This window comes from Dipodomys ordii, unplaced genomic scaffold (assembly GCF_000151885.1).
Source record: "Dipodomys ordii isolate 6190 unplaced genomic scaffold, Dord_2.0 Scaffold18, whole genome shotgun sequence".
NCBI lineage: Eukaryota > Metazoa > Chordata > Mammalia > Rodentia > Heteromyidae > Dipodomys > Dipodomys ordii.
The window spans coordinates 4,383,078-4,400,139 of record NW_012267234.1 but is presented as its reverse complement, the minus strand read 5'-3'; positions in this window follow the sequence as shown (position 1 = coordinate 4,400,139).

The window sequence follows — 17,062 nt, the reverse complement described above, 5'->3', positions numbered from 1 at the left end:
TCCTATTCCATCCTGTAATGTTTTCAGAGTGTCTGCTTTGACTTCAAGGTCTTTGATCCATTTGGAGTTGATTCTGGTGCAGGGTGATGATTTTTTTTTGCTGGTCCTGAGGCTTGAACTCAGGGTCTAGGCACTATCCCTGGGTCTCTTTGTGCTAAAATCTAGTGCTCTACTATTGAGCCACAGCGCCACTTCCAGCTTTTTCTGAGAAGCTTATTAGAGATAAGAGTTTCCCGTGTTCTGCCCAGGCTGGCTTTGAGCCATGATCCTCAGTTCTCAGCCTTCTGAGTTATTAGGATTACAGGTTTGAGTCACAGGTGCCAGTCTGAAAGTTATGCTTTTATCATATGAACTGAAATGTAGCATTTAAAGCAGGAATCAATCACATGAAATACAAACCAAAGGAAAACATTGATCTACATTTAATCCCATCAATACTAAACCATCATATTTTTGCTTCTTTATTAAATGATTATTAAGAATTCTCCTCTGGGTCCACCCGTGAATTCTGTGCTATTTTCTTCATCAATACTCCTGGAAATCTAGAGATAAACTTATATTTACCAAGTTTTGACTTAGTTTACTTTTCAATGCACCTTAATTAAAGCTTCTCTTGATAAATTCACACATAATTCCTTGGGGAAATTCTGAATGATCGTAGTTTGCTTTAAGCATCTTACAGACAGGAAGAGAAAGAGAGAGGTACAAATAGAGGAGAGGAAATTGGATGCCACCATGTGTTTATGTTTGGCTGTGTGGAGAGAGCAATATGTCACTTGAGTATGGTAAGCCTTGAAAAGCTCTTGGGTTCTAGAAAATGGTTGCTGTCATTCTCTACGTTCAATCTGAAAGACCAGTCCCAGCCTTACCTGGGCCCTTGAAGGTGTTCTTAATTCTCTGATAATATGATTCCACATCCAAGCTAGGCTTGACATCATCACTGACTTCCTTCAGCCCTGCAAGGTAGATTTTGGCATCGCGAAAGAGTTACAGAATTCTGATTTCTGCACTGTTTCAGGGTCAGCTGGGCAGGTTTCCGTCTTCCACAAATGAGTATATGATTTAAGGGGAATATTCAGGATGGGACTGCTGGTGGATTGCTTGCTCCTCTTGGCCTTGATGGGGTTCATAAGCCCTCAGCACGAGCATGGGTGTCTCTACTCACTGACCACAGTTTCATGCCAAACTAACTTCACTAATTTGCAATGATTGTGTCTTCAAAGCTGGTTATGTTTCAGTCATATAATACCTGAATTATTAAATCCCTTCAAATGCTTAAATCTGGATTTTTATTCTGGGGAGATATGTGGCTTCATTCATCTATATAATAGTGATTTCTGGTGAACTTTCAACCCCATGTAATGAGGATCAACTTTTGTATTGCAATGTTTTGTTGAATAGAAAAAATAATCACTCACCTATAGTTAAGTGAGGCTATGTTTCAGCATTCACTTTGCTTTCACCTGGGGTCTACTGTAAGAAGGACACTCTGATAAAATGTATAGACGAGGAAATCCATGACATATTGTCCCAGAGACTGTAGACAATTATGTGGCAAAATTAAAATAAGCGGCATTGGAAATTAGGTCTGGATTCAAATATCTTTCATTGCAATAGATAGATAGATAGATAGATAGATAGATAGATAGATAGATAGATAGAGATTGAGAGAGATAATATACATAAGGTTACATGAAAATCAGTTCATAATAATATGTTACATATATGCATACATGCTCAATTCTAGGCTGAAGAAATTCTTTAAGTTGTTTTAGTTGATTGAGTTCATGAAAGGAACGTCACAGTGCTGAGTATTTAACAAAAAGACTTGCGCTTGTTAGGCAAGAACATTACCCCTTAAATTACAATCTCATTCCTTTTGCTTTTAGTTTCTCATCTCCATTACTAGGTATATGCATCGTCTATAGCCTTATGGCTGCAAGTTAATTCATGCATTTAAAAGGTAGCATGTTCTTCTTCTGCATTCTTGAAGAAGAAAAATTTATTGGAGGACAGCTTGGGCACTAGTTCTTCTAGCACAGATAATTCTGGGAGGAGTAAAACCAAACAACAAACAAATTTATGTAGAGTTTCAAAGGCTAAATTTATTTTAGCAATAGAGGAAATCATTCAAAAGAAAATAAAAGGAAGACCGGGTTGTATGATGCCTGTGTAGAATATAAGTATTTTAAATCCAGTTGAAGCACAACTTAATTTTCTCACTGTTCTTGAATAACTTCACTCCCTATTGCATTTATTAATTTTATTTTTTCCACATTTGACTGAAGTCTTTCGCTTTGGGAAAGCTTAATGTATACTACATCAAATTAATAAAATCTCAATAATTCCTGAGAGTATCTCTCACTCTAAGAAGGAACTTTTCCCCATTACTCTGCACATGAATACTTCGCAGGTATATCTCCATAGATTTACAGCAGATTTACACATTTACTCCTTTGTTATGATCTCATCATTCTTATTTTTTAATCTGTTCTTTTCCTTTCAGATACATATACTTAGAATCATTAGGAGATGAGATTACCTGCCTTTCTTTGAAGTGTTTACAGCAAAGATTTCCCATGCTGCTTAAGAAAAGATTACAGACAGTATCACAGTTAGTTACTGCCAATAAAACATTGCCTTAGTTAATCTCCTGTTAATGTAAACAAAGCTTTGAGATCCAAGGTCAAGCTTTCATCTTTGTTAGACAAATCCAGAACCACATGATAAATGTAACAATTATTCAATTGAATGGATAGTGTAGTATCAGAAATATCTTAAGTTGAATCCGTACCCCAATCACCCAGCTTTCTCTATATGCATTATTTATACATTTCAAGTTTTGTCTTCTTATCTATGAAATAAGAGTGAGGTCTTTTCTATAGGGTGTTCTGTATTTAAAAAATTCACAATAGGTTTAAAAAATTTTGGCACAATATGAAATGGTAAGATTATAATGACTATCTTTGGTCATCTTGTTTCATTTTTATTACCTTTAGTTATACAAAAGTTTGATTTTGTTATCTTGATTATAAACAAGACACCCAGTCTGAATATATATGCATCAGACATAAACATTAGCTTTATGACAATTTACAGAGATAGGACTGATTTATCACTGATAAATTATTGTAGGGTAAATTAATATGTAATCAATCTATGAGTGTAGATATGGGAGATGAAAGAATGATGAATTTAGCATTGGGACATTAATGTATGCATTCCAGCAACATGGACATTTGAATTTAACCATAACAGATGAATATTCTAATAATCTGAGAATGAAAATAAATTCTTGCATTGAACCCAGAGGCAGAGAGAGCAGTCCACACCAGATGTAGAATGGAGGAGAAATAAAGATGAGTAATTGGGTCCCTGAGAGTTAAGAGTATCTCTTACCTCTTGTTTCATGACCATCTTTCCTCCTCTTTCTCTATATTAACTAATATTCTTCTACTTGTCTCTTCTTTTCTCTTTGCATTCAAAATTAGCCCTATTTCTGTAAGACCTCTGCTATGTATTCAGTCACTAATATTCATTAGTTGTGTAAAATTTGTGGGGTTAATACAATGGAGAAGAGGAATATTAACATATACATGATGCCTTGAATCCAGGCCACAGTAAAACCTACTGTCATAAACATTACCTATTGTAAGTCCAAAACATAGTAGTCCTGTGTCAATTATATGCTGTAATTTATAAAGACAGGAGCATGTATGTGTTCATATGAATACTAAGCATGAAGTAGTGGATTTGGGCATGGAATGTAAATTCCTTATAAAAATGCCATTGTATGTCCTGAAATATGAACTAAGCCATCACTGCAGACTAGAACAATAAGACACAGTATCAAAGGAAGACAGAATAAAGGAAAGAATAAATCACACAGCAACTTCTAGAGGAATTATATGAATTATAATGTGGTAATATAAATCAATGAAATAAAAATATAGACATTCTTGGGGTTGGGAAGATGGCTCAGTGGTAGAGGGCTTGCCTTGCATGCCTGAGGCCCTGGGTTCAATTCCTCAGCACCACATAAGCAAAAAGAAAAAAGCCGGAGTGGCGCTGTGGCGTAGAGCACTAGCCTTGAGCTGAAGAGCTGAGGGACAGTGCCCAGGCCCAGAGTTCAGGCCCCCACGACCGGACCCAAAAAAAAATAATATATATATATAGACATTCTAGTTTATAACTAATAGTAAAGATGAGAAATTCTCGGGCAAAACAATGTGAAAAATATGGTAAGTTATGCATGGAACTCTACTTGTGAATATTCTTGTGTCAGTAAGATCTTACCCAAGCATCCACTATGTTCAAATACTACCAGTTGCATCATTTCAATACATGAGGTAATCTGACCTGATATCTGGAATTCTGTGATACAGTTGAAGTAATTGTGCAGAGGATATAGAGAACTGACTCTGTTTGAAGCCACTCTTTAAGAGAACAAGTGAGGACTGGGAAGGTGGCTCAGTGGTACAGTGTTTGCCTTGCATACAAGAGGCCCTGGGTTTGATTCCTCAGTACCACAAAAGCAGAAAAAACATGTGGCTCAAGTGGTAGAGTGCTAGCCTTGAGCTCAAGTGCTGAGTGACAGTGCCCGGGCCCAGAGTTTCACAACCACCAAAAAAAAACAAAAAGTAAAGAGAACCAGTGATAGCATGTGAGGAAAATAGGAAACAAGTTTGTTTTTATTTGTCTGCTTGTTGTCTACATTTGGAAGATGTCAATCACCAGTTCACAATGTAGCATAAACTAAAACTTTTGTATGGCAATGTTGAGTAAAGAGCGATGCTCTCTTTATGCTTTACTTACTTAAACTTTTGTTTGCTGCTAGGTGCTTTGCACTCATATATCATAGTTTGCTGACTTTATCCTCATTAGCTTATTTTTTGGGGGGGATCTGGTCGTGGGGGCTGAACTCTGGGCCTGGGCACTGTCCCTCAGCTCTTCAGCTCAAGGCTAGTGCTCTACCACTTGAGCCATAGTGCCACTTCCAGCCTTTTCTGCTTATGTGTGCTGAGGAATTGAACGCAGGGCCTCATGCATGCAAGGCAAGTGCTCTACCACTGAGCCACCTTCCCAGCCCCAATAGTCATTAACTTCTATATAGCACGAGATATATGTCCCATTTTAACAGCTGTATAGAATAAAGCCAGAAGATATTAGAGAGTTTTTCCAAGGCCTAGATATAAACAGAGTTCTTGAAATGAAGACCTCTAGGAGTACCCACCTCTACCTTCTAACACAATCAGAAACTTCCATGTACTAACACTAATATATATAAATACTATATATTATCATATATAATATTTACATATATGTAATACTATATATAGTATTTTATATGCCATATATACTATTCTAAATATGTATATAACACTATATTCAACACATACAATATATACTTGATATATTATTATATCTAGTATAATATATAATATTATATTGTATTATTATAGTATTATATCTAGTATATATAGCATACATAATACTATACACAATTTAGTATGTCAGTATATATTAGTATATTTATATATCATATAGAATATACAACATATTACCATATACATGTATTATATTTTATACTATATATACTATGCTATATATAGTGTAATACATTTCTATATATATAGTAATATATTCTATATAGTATATATAACTTATATACTATATACTTATATAATGTACACTATTTATATACCTATAAATTTATAGATTTCTTCTTGAATTCAGCTCACTGTATATCCTACCTAAGTCTTGATACCACACCATGTCAATGAGGCATTTTGGTGGATGCAGCAAAGAGCAACAACTCTTCTCTGTGTAGAATTCCATTTTCTTGATCCATTCATCTACTGAGGGGCATCTGGGTTGGTTCCATATCTTAGCTATGGTAAATAATGCAGCAATAAACGTAGTTGTGCTGGTAACTTTAGTATAGTCTTGTTTGTGATCATTCAGGTAAATGCCTAAAAGTGGGATTTCTGGGTCATAGGGGAGCTCTATGTGGAGTCTTTTGAGGAACCTCCATACTACTTTCCAAAGTGGTTGAACATGTTTACACTCTCACCAACAATGAAGTAGGGTTCCCTTCTGTCCACATCCCCTCCAGCATCTGTTGTTATTAGAGTTCTTGATTATAGCCATTCTAACTGTGGTAAGGTGGTATCTCAATGTTGTTTTGGTTAGCAGTTATTTTATGGCTAGAGAGGTTGGGTATTTATTTCTTCATGTGTCTATTAGCCATTCTTATTTCCTTTTCGGAGAAGTCTAAGTTTTTAGCCCACTTATTAATCAGGTGGTTGTTTCTTTGAGGATTTGTTGTTGGTGGAGCTAATTTTTTGAGTTCTAAGTATATTTTACTGAAGATCTTCTCCCAGTCTGTGAGCTTTCTATTGCTCTTGCTAGCTATGTTCTTTGCCATGCAGAAGCTTAGTAGTTTCATGCAATCCCATTTGTCCAAACTTTCTTTGATTTGTTGTGTTTCTGGCTCATTATTAAGAAAATTTCAGCCTGTGCCAAGGAGCCCTTGAGTGTCTCCTATTCCTTCCTCTAATGTTCTCACAGTGTCTGCTTTGACTTCTAAGTCTTTGATCCATCTGGAGTTAATTCTGACTCAGGGTGATATATAAAGATCTAATTTTAGTTTTCTACAGGTGTCTAGCTAATTTTTCCAGCAACATTTAATGAAGAAACACCACTTTCTTAATTCAGGCTCCATGAACATAATTTTAATTTGTGTTTTTGGCTGTTCTATCTGAAATAGATATAAGAATGTTGAATATCATAGTCTATACTGGGTAAATATTTATAGGATAAATGAAAATATCCATTTTACTCCACATTACTTAAGTATCCATCTCTTAATAAATTTTCACACTTTATAACTTCTGTTCCTCTCAGAATTATCTTCCATACCATGAATGCATGAATGTATATGTGTGTATTTTCATCACCATTACTGTAGAATATTCCTTACCCATAATGTCTTTTCATCTGCTCATGATAAGTTGATTTTTTTCAGAACTTTGTATTCTAGAATGTGCTGACATAAGTTAAGAAGAGCCAAGTGACTCTTTTCATGTTATGTCCATACTCTTCATTTTTCTTCTTGTTAATTCTAGGGTTGGACTGAGGGCCCTGTACTTGATGGACAGTTTTGTACTACTTGAGGCAAGCCCTTAGCCCCCCAGCTACTATTAGTGGAAATGAATCCTGAAACTATACTATTAACTTGAGAAAATAATTATTCTGTCAATTCTGAGCCAGCTGAGATAAAGACAAAAATTAGAAGAAATGTTGGATTATTAAGTATATTGTGTAACTCCAGAAGTTTTTTTCCAAATCAGTCTGTAAATTTATCTTTATTATGTTTGCTTTCCTCTTGCTGTTTATTTCTAAAGGCTATTTGTTTTACAGAAAAGTAATATTTTTTATTTGTAGTGAAGATAGTCATTATAAATATTATGTAAGTAGAATGTATTCTCAAGAATATTGACATTGAAACATATCTGTAACTGAATGTAAGTGGCAGGAACTTTTTATAAAATAAGGTTAGACATCATTCTTAGTAATTATTATTATTTTTAGAGCTTTTATTGATTTACATTATTTTTTGAGTCATAGCTTTCTTTACTCAAGGGAGAATAAAAATACCTGCAAAGAGAAAGTCTTTTTAAAAAATAAAATATGTATAAGCATTGTGATTCTCAGTGAACAATTAGTGCTTGATTCGTACTCTCATAATTCTATTCCTAGAATTTCATTCTTCAAAACAAGAAACACCTGTCTCTTGTTTCATTCCCATGCTAGCCACTTTCAAAAACAGAATATATATTCTAAGAAATAACTAGTTCTTCCCAATAGATTTCTGAGAAACTGTACTTATTCATCCAACTAAAAATAAGTGAAAAGGCCATATGGCATTAGTGATTTATACATCATAGAGCCAAGCAGCCTGCCATATGACTTTTGTAAAATGAATGAATTATGCATGAGTTAGTTGGGACAAAGCATTTCCTTCTTAGTTTTTCAACTTCTTTGGTGTCTATTACAAAGAATTATGAGCCATATTTGACCCACTTCAGCTGCTTTTTTGAGAAATGAAAGATGTTAAACAAGATGAATACTGTGAAATTCTGACTGTGAAAAGTTATTATTTTGAAAAGCAAGCTATCAGAAATATTAAATTTTAATTTTAAGGAAATGCAAGCAATTTTGACAAACTCCCTTAAAGAAGGATCAATGACATTTCTGTGAGATTAATTTTGATAAGATTGTTTTTGCTAGTTCTATAAATTTATAATTAGGATCACAAAAACAGAATATGTTTTGAACACATTTTTTTACTACTAATAGATGTTTTTCATATCTTATTTTTTCATAACTATTGTCTGCAGTGAATATTCTTGCAGATGTATTAATCAAAACATTTTGAATTGAAAGTGTCAGAAATCACTTACACTGGTTTATGGAAGTTGGGAAAATAGTTCTTGGCTTAGATGAGTCTAGCAAGGGCAAGGTGGTCAAGTGAATCTTTTGGGGCTTTGTAGGTAAAATGGAGCCCTGAAAGTGACTACTCTTTCCATTTCCAGGCTCCAAAATATAACTTACGTTATACAGAAATGAGAAATTTATTTACAACAAACAAGGCATCCTTATGCTCACTGTGGAATTCAATCCCACCTACAGTATTGCACACAAAGACAATTCTAGAAGTACAAAGAAGAGTCTCTTGGTAGGCATATATCTTCAGGAAGCCATGTATACTCTGCCAGGGTACAACATTGCCTTCTGGTAATAGCCATTGTCACTCATCAGCATACACATTCTTATGGTTATTCTGTGTTTTCTAGACTTAGTAGAGGCAGTTTGAATGGAACAACCAAGTAGACCAGTTTAGAAATGGGCTACTGTTCCTGGAGATTTGTGTCATGGAAAGGTACTGATCCATGGAAAGTGAAAGTCACCTATAAAGGGAGCTTCTCCAATGAAGACAGATGAGAGAAAGCAAGAAAGTAAGGACTATCTACTCTAACTCTCCCTTGAATAGAAAAACCCATACTATGCTATTTTCTAAATCAGATTAGTCGTGGAAGAAGTCTGAAATGAATCCTCAAATTACAATTAATAACCCCAAATAGTTAATTCCCTCTCAAATGTATTGATGAGTTTTGGGGAACTCTTTGGACTCTGTGTGTTTCAATTGCAGGCTCACCATGAGTCTCTAGTTGAAATTTACTATTGGAAACATGGTTGACTTGTGTGTGGAACCATTTACTCTGAAAACATGAACTTCATATAGCTACTCCAAATTCCACGTTACTAGAGAGAATTTTGAATTTAATAGAATATATCTACTTCGGTAAACTTACACCAGTGTTGGTAATGGAGTAGATATTGAAATATAGGCATGCATGGCTATTTTAGATGAATGAGTCTATCTCCTAAATTCTCTGTAAATAAACAATATGGTCCAGCAAGTTACTTAGGTAGGCTCTATAACTATTTAAAGAATGTGTAATTTATTCATTTTCAATGGAAAAATAGATTTTTAAATGTTCAGGATATGACCAATTTCCAAATTATTTGACTGAAAATGTCTAGTGAAAACTTTAACGGAGTTATGCTGCTGTAGCAAAATATCTCTGAAAAAATTAAACATAGCTTTGAGATTTAAATATCGATATAAGTAAGTGTTACTATAAATTTAATTATTTCAGGGTTAATTATAAAAGACAAAATATCAACCCAGTGATTAGAGAACACTATCTCATTAATGACTACTTCAGCAGTAATTTTATAGCATATTACATAAAAATATATTTGCATAAATATTCCATAATGACTAATCTTCAGAATATCTTTCAGGACCATTATTATATTTTTAATACAAATGCATAGATGGTGCTGAAAGTCATAGAATCAAGACCTCTTGGGTTATTAAAAATTAATAAATCTATGTAATTGCTGCAGACATGATTTTAACGACTAGATGAAATTGGTTCCTATAGAAGTAGATATCTTTATCAGAAAAAATAAGTTTTTCTTTTATTTTTAAACCATTATATTGAAATAATTGACTTATATAAAATATAAAGAATTGGAGAATATATGTAAAAAGTTTTCTGTAGTCCAGTAATATGTAAAATCAGAGAGAGATTGCTTAACTTTGCATGATTATTCAATACCTTCCCACAGTTGTTTCATCGATGGTCTCAGACTACATGTGGCATTGTACCTGGAAAAGCAGAGAAACCTACATGTGTGGAAAACCAATTCTGATACTTAAATGAATGTCATCCAATATAGTTACCATTTTCACACAGAAAAGAAAGAAAAGCTTCTAAGAAAATTGTAGGGGAGAAAGAGGATAGAAACATACATCATTGATGTAGATATGCAAAAATTAATAATATGGAAATAGTTAAGAAACAGAAGACCATAAAATGAGTAACAATAAATTAATGTTTCTGTTCAAATACAAATGGAGGTCTCCACGTTAAGCGGTATTACATCCGTCAGCAAGGAGGCAATGTAGCAAACAAGATACAATACTGCAATAGTTAAGAAATGAAGAAGCCTGGGGCTGGGAAGGTGGCTCAGTGGTAGAGCGCTTGCCTTGCATGGTGGCGGCCCTGGGTTCGATTCCTCAGCACCACATAAGCACAAAGAAAAAAGCCGGAAGTGGCGCTGTGGCTCAAGTGGTCGAGCGCTAGCCTTGAGCTAAAGAGCTGAGGGACAACGCCCAGGCCCAGGGTTCAGGCCCCACGACCGGACCCAAAAAAAAAAAAAAAAAACAAAGAAATGAAGAAGCCTGATGGGTCATTGGGGAATGAATCCTGTCTGGGAGCCAGGAATGAAGTGTGTCAGGGGATTCTGCTGAAGTTGGAATTTTAAACACTAGATTCATATTTCCCTTCAGAAAAGAACAGCGAAGAACAAGGATGTGTTAAGACTAAAGTGGAGAAATATAAAAGGGATTTCCAGTCTTAACCTAATCCAGTGTCCCTTTGGGGCTTCTATGTGACAAAACAGAGACAAGTGTAGCATGCTACCTCTTTACACATTAATAAAGTTGGGATTTAGCATGCAGAGCCGCTATTTGGGCAAACATTTCAACCTTTGCATGTGATTTAATGTGGTTATGTTGATGTCCCAGCACAGTGAGAATGGTTTATTATATTCCTGAGGACTTGACTCAAGTTTGCCCTACTGTTCCTACTCAGAAAAATGGCAGACTGTCAGAAAGAGTCCTACAGCGCAACTTGAAGGTCATTGTCTGTTTGCTAAATGTTGAAGCCTCCTGTTTGAAAACATGGTCTGCACGATGTCTTGCTATGACTGCTCTGTCTCGCTTGGAAAGTTTCTCGTGCTAGCTCATGAGCAGTTCTATTCAGCTTATTGCAAGCTCTTGTAGTTTCCATCCCATCCCCACTTCCCACCTGCAGTCTGGCCTTCCAAAATGTGTTTATTGCTATCATACATCTTTTCAGGGAGAGCCTTCCCTTTCTCCTTTGGCTTACTTCTAGGTGAAGTTATGCTTATAAACCCAAATTTTGCTTGAATTGCTGGAATTATTTTCCACATGACAGAGAACCCTTCCTATAGAAGCTAACTCGTTTGTTCTTTAGATTTTTTTCACTCAAGGTTTTACCCTACCACTTGAGCCACAGCTCTGCATAGGGCTTTCTGCTGGTTAACTGTAGATAAAAGTCTCACAGATTTCCCTCCTAGGGATGGCTTCAAACCCCAGTCCTCAGATCTCAGCCTTTTAAGTATCTATAGCTTATAGACATAAGTATGCAGCCTACCTCTGTGGTTCATTTATAGATATTTTAAATTTTTTTCTTATGGTTCTTAATGCTAATTCCTCTGATATTCATTCTTTCATTTTTATATTAGCTTTCTTCCATATATTTGCTGAGCACACATGGTACCAAACAATATTTCAGGTAGTAAGGTGGCAGAGAATAAAAGAATCATAACTTTTTCTTCAATGTAAGTCATTTCTCTGATGTGTATACCTGAATACACTCACACCCAGGCATAAGTACACGTGTGCACATGCGCATGCGCACACACACACACACACACACACACACACACACACACATGATGTATTAGAGTTTAGAAATACAAAGACAGAAAGATAATCACAGGAATGTAAACTAATGTCAGAAAGCAATGTATGTTCACAAGTATGTCATTATGGCTTGTTCCTGAGGGAGTTTTAGAGGAGAGACAATTCATAATGTGTAGTCATTCATGAATATTGTTGTGAGAATGTGACTTTGTGCTGAAACAAGACATATTGAGAGAATGCAATCATTTGAAGTATTGAGGTGAAAGCATTTCAAGGAGAGGCTAAGAAAGCAACTGGTGTATTTAAAAAGCAGAAAAAGACCCTTGTGAGTTAGTAGAACAAAGCAAATATAGTAAAGCATGATAGCAGATTAGATTTTTAAGTTTATAGGGATAAGATAAAGCAGGGAGTTGGAAATACAGTGATTGGCTTTTCAATGATATAGAAATCACTTGGAGAATTCAAATTAGTATATGACGAGCCTGGCTTTGGTGGTTATTCTCTGATTTATGTGATTGTCATTCCTCTTCTTGCTAGGCACTACCACAATCCAAGCTATTTAGGAGGCTGAGACTGGATAACCAAAATTTAAGCTAAGCAGATTAGTAAAGTCTGGCCTATTCTATTTCCAATTAACCAGTCAAAAGCTTTGCTGGAGGCATGGTTCAAAGTGGTAGAGCACCAGCCTGGAGTGAAACAAGAAAAGGGAGCACAAGATTTCTGTATTAGACAAGAAATGTATTCACTACCTTACATATAACCCCTCTGTCCATTACCTTGAAGACAAATTTAAATTTAAAAAGAATAAAAGAAAAGAAAAAGAAAATTACTCTCCTACCTGCCACTTACTAGGTTAGATGCCCTGCATGAACAGAGTCACCTCCATAGAATGTGAACTTGAAATCAGGCACCAGTGGCTCACACCTGTAATTCTAGATACTCAGGAGGCTGAGATCTGAGGATCAGGGTTCAAAAGTCAGCCTGGGCAGGAATGTCCATGAGACTATTATCTCCAATTAACCACCAGAAAACTGGAAGTGGAGCTATGGCTAAAGGGGTAGAGTGCGTGCCTTGAGCTATAGAACTCAGAGATAAAGCCCAGGCCAAGTTCAGCCCCACTCCACAACCACCAAAAAAAAAATATATGTGAACTTGACTTATAGCATAAGCTCATCCTTCCTCAGTAAATCACCAGCACTGGCCTAATATTTGACCATTTAATAAATTGGAGACTCACATATCGGAATTTCTCTGCAACCAGCAACAAGAAAGGACTTTACAAGTGGTGTATGTACTCATTACCTTGCTCATGTGAATGAAACCCCTCTGTACAGTATTTTCACAATAAAAAACTTATTCAAATAAAAAGGATAGATAGACAGTGAGCAGAGTATCTGATGTGAGAGAGAATTGAGCTCTGGAAAATGTTTCTAGGTTAAGGGGGAGGCTACAATGCTTGATACGAAATGTACTCATTATCTTGCCCATGTAATTGTAACTCCTCTGTATGGTATTCTCATAGTAAAAAATAAATAAAGTCTATTGAGTCTCAGATTCCCAATAAATAGGACTTTAAAGAGGATCTATGTTTTCTTATTGGTGGAAATGGAAGTAGAACTTGTCGAATCCAATTCCCTATAAAAATATGGTATTTTTGAGCACCAATCCAATTTGGCAATTTCACACATACATACTAATGGAGTTTTCACCCTTTTAAAAGATCCAATATCATTTTTAGTGAGTATTCTTGTCAAGTAACAGTAGCTCTATCTGGTCTTCCTCAACTACAAATTAAATGAATCATTTTTAAGTAGGTTTAAGTTGGAGTATAAGTATTGAATAATCAGTCTAATTTTTACTGAAACACACTTGAGTCTTTCTGGACAAAAAGGTTAAGGACAATCTTCAACTTTTCTCTATATGCTGTTATTGGTATAAATGTGTATATGTAGAACCTGCCAGGTGAGTCAGCTATCCTTTTAACATGGGACACTCAAAGAGAAGATAAAAGATCATGAAATCTCATTTGGTCCTGGGAATTATAGTGAAATAAGGAAAGTTGAAATCTGTGCTTGGCTCCTTTTTGTAAAATGCATACAATTCTGGAAAGGAAGCATATGTTTTTGCAGTCATTGTGGTGATAATAAAATCAGCAATGATATCAGAACCAGATCTACCTGCTTCAGCTTCTGAAAACATAGTTTACTAACAACACAAGCTGAACAATGGGATTTTTAAGACCTACACAGACAAAATAACAAGTAGGGTTTAGTTAATACTGTCCTTGTTAAAGTCATAATATTGTCTTAAATTTTTTTGTAATATTTACATAGTATACCATCACTATGTTGCCACTAACAATATTATCATTTGTGTGTGTGTGTGAGAGAGAGAGAGAGAGAAAGAGAGAGAGAGAGAGATACTAATTATTTCTTGACCAAGAATTAACTGAGTGAGCACTTTTAAAAGAGTGGAAGTTGACCTTAAAGAGGTGTTGGGAAAACTCACATAGATTATAAGATATAGTGCATAAATTGAAAGCAAATGACCTCTGGTTGTGACTTGCCTAAACCTAAAACAAACTGTAGGTTGGGCTTTCATAAATGCATGAGACTTTATTCCATCTATACTATGTGGAACAAAATTAAGTACTTGTTTTCCCTGATCATCTCATGATGTGAACCAGAAGAATATCTTTCTTGTTCTAAATATAAAGTGACTGAAGATTGGGGTAAAAAAGAAAGAAACCTAATCACATGTTTTGTTCTGAAGAGTAGTTGAATTTCAAGATAAATCCAGAGAATTTATTGTCATCATTGGGAATGCTTATTCCTGTACACAGCGTGGCCATTTGTCAAACACAGGCCATTAGATGCTCCATTGAATCCCAAAGACCTTTTGAATATGTCGGTTTCTCATACTCAAAACAGACAGCAACTCCTATGCGGGGCTGTCTAGGTGTTACTGACACATAATGCTTCCCTTAGGTTTCAACAACATTTTGCAGTCATAATGGAGAAAATAACAGAAGCCTGGCAGTTAAGCAGAATATATATCAGCCCTATCCTGAACAAAATAATGATTCTGCTTTAAATGTTTATAACAAAAGCTAAACCTTTGGAAGTCTTTGAGTTAATTAGGGAATGTCATCCCATTCTGGATTCAGAGATAGAATAAAAGTTGTGCAGGAGGGAGTTGCCCATAACTAAAAGGTGCTTGGCTTTTTTGTTTTTGTTTTTTTCTTTTGGCTAGTACTGGGGCTTGGACTCAGGACTGGGCACTGTCCCTGAGCTTCTTTTGCTCAGAACTAGCACTTTACTACTTGAGCTGCAGCGCCTCTTCTAGCTTTTTCTGTTTATATGGAACTGAGGAATCAAACCCAGGGCTTCATGCATGCTAGGCAAAGCACTCTTCCAATAAGCCACATGCTCAGCCCAAGATGCTTGGTTTTTATAGCTATCATTAATGGCAGTGATGATCTAATAGATTACTTAAGGGAGATAGGGTAAATTGTCTGAATAATACATCAACAATGCCAATGTCCCTAGCTCTCCAAAGGAGACATTTACTTTTTTGTGAGCATAGAAGTCTATTGGGGTGATAACACACAATTGTTTCAATATTAGACTATTTGTTTTAGAGTATAAAGAAAAATCATTGGTTTTATATCAACTAGCAAGCATTTCATCAGTTGGATGGTACGTATGGCTATACAAGTCTAGTGCAATAGGAAATAACACTCAGTTTTACCAATCATTTAAAGGTTATACAGTTATCTTAAATGAAAACACAAAATACTGCCTGGGCCTGCTAATGTGCCTCTGTTTCCATCATTAGATGAATAGGGGAATAGTTATATTTTGTTTGTGCTGGTCCTGGGATTTGACTCAGGACTTCAGTTTGCTAGGAAGGGGCTCTACTACTGGAGCTCTGTCTCCGGTCCTCATCATTAGAATAATAGAAATCGTAACTATCCATGGGGAGAAGCAGCGTGCTAAAGTGCCTGAAAGACTGTTCGACACGAGGCTTTGAGAAACATGCATTTTACAAACACAATACCAGCCAGTGGTCACACTAAAACCAACTGCATCTTAAGGTTCCTGGGTATACCTTCATCATCTTCTTTGATAGTCGAGTCCTCCTGCAAAAATTGGTTTCAAGTTGCCCTTGCCCAATCAAACAGCACACGACCTTGCTCACATACAAATAGGATTGCAGGAGACTAATGTGGCCTATCCTCATGCAAAAGAATCCTGAATGATAGTTAGGCTCTTAGTGTCACTGTTGGCCAATAGGAACACCACCTACTGAAATAAATGCATGTTGTACAGAGTGGTTACTATTTTATTTGTTCTTTTTTTGGCTATTAGTCCTTCTCTGTGAAAGTCATCCTCCCTGTGCTCCTTATTTTCCTGTTTTTCATATTACTGAATTAATTATCATCACCTAAGTCCTTTTCTGGAACTCCTGAGCCTGGCACTTTCTTTCACCATCTGACACATGAAGTGTGGTCAGTATGCCAACCACACAGGCATCACCTGGCAAATTGATAGAACTGCTTCACTTGAGCACCATTTCAGACCTAGAGAATTTCAACTCACACCTCCAGTAAGAACCTAGGTGCCCAGGAAATCTTGAGGAAATGCTACCTTGGAGTGCATGGGTCAGAAAAATTGTACCGAGGGATGCAATCAATGGTATCACAGTCTAGACAGATTAAATAAGGTTAAGCAGACTCATTATAAAGACCAGAGAGAATACTGGAAACTTTAAGTTGAAAAGTGTGTGCCCAGCAAATCAAAGAAAGGTTGGGCAAATGGGATTGCAAGAAGTTGCAGAGCTTCTGCACGGCAAAGGACATAACTAGCAAGATGAATAGAAAGCCCACGGATTGGGAGAAGATCTTCACTAGCCATACAACAGACAAGGGTCTCATATCTAAAATATACTTGGAACTCAAAAAATTAAACCCCC